Source organism: Aptenodytes forsteri, unplaced genomic scaffold (genome assembly GCF_000699145.1).
Source record: "Aptenodytes forsteri isolate BGI_AS27 unplaced genomic scaffold, ASM69914v1 Scaffold483, whole genome shotgun sequence".
In the NCBI taxonomy this organism is placed as follows: Eukaryota; Metazoa; Chordata; class Aves; order Sphenisciformes; family Spheniscidae; genus Aptenodytes; species Aptenodytes forsteri.
This window is the reverse complement of record NW_008795316.1, coordinates 704,784-705,313: the sequence shown is the minus strand read 5'-3', so window position 1 is coordinate 705,313 and position 530 is coordinate 704,784.

Genomic DNA, 530 nt, shown 5'->3' with positions numbered 1-530 from the left:
TCCCCAGCCAGCAGTTCAAGGCGGGTGGCGGAGAGAGGCTGGCCTGTCTCAGTCACACAGCCACCTGTCACGGCTCTTCTCAGCTTTGTTATCACCCCTGCTTTATTACAGTCAGAGTAAATTGCTTTTGTCTGAAGCAGGATAATGGCCAGAAGAGTGACTGCGTGGAAATGGCATTTTCATGAGGCTGGTTCCTCCCCAGCAGTGACTTGCATATTAAGCTCAGCCAGTTTGCAAGCGACCCCAGGGGCTTCTCTGCTGCCTTGCCCACACCCTCCTCCCCAGGCAGGCTCCTGAGCAGCCCCCAAACCCACTGGGGTCTGGGACCGAGCCGGGAGCAGCACTGCGGGATGTGGAAGGGGTGCCCAGCTCCAGCCCGTCGAGCACCCTCACCATCCCACAGGAGACCCAGCCCCAGCGGGCAGCAGCCCCCCACTCCGCAGAGCCAGCGGGGCTGCACAGGGGGCACAGCCCTTCCCAGGCACAGCGAGCAGGGCTGCCAGCCGGCTCACCCCGCACCAACCCCGCTC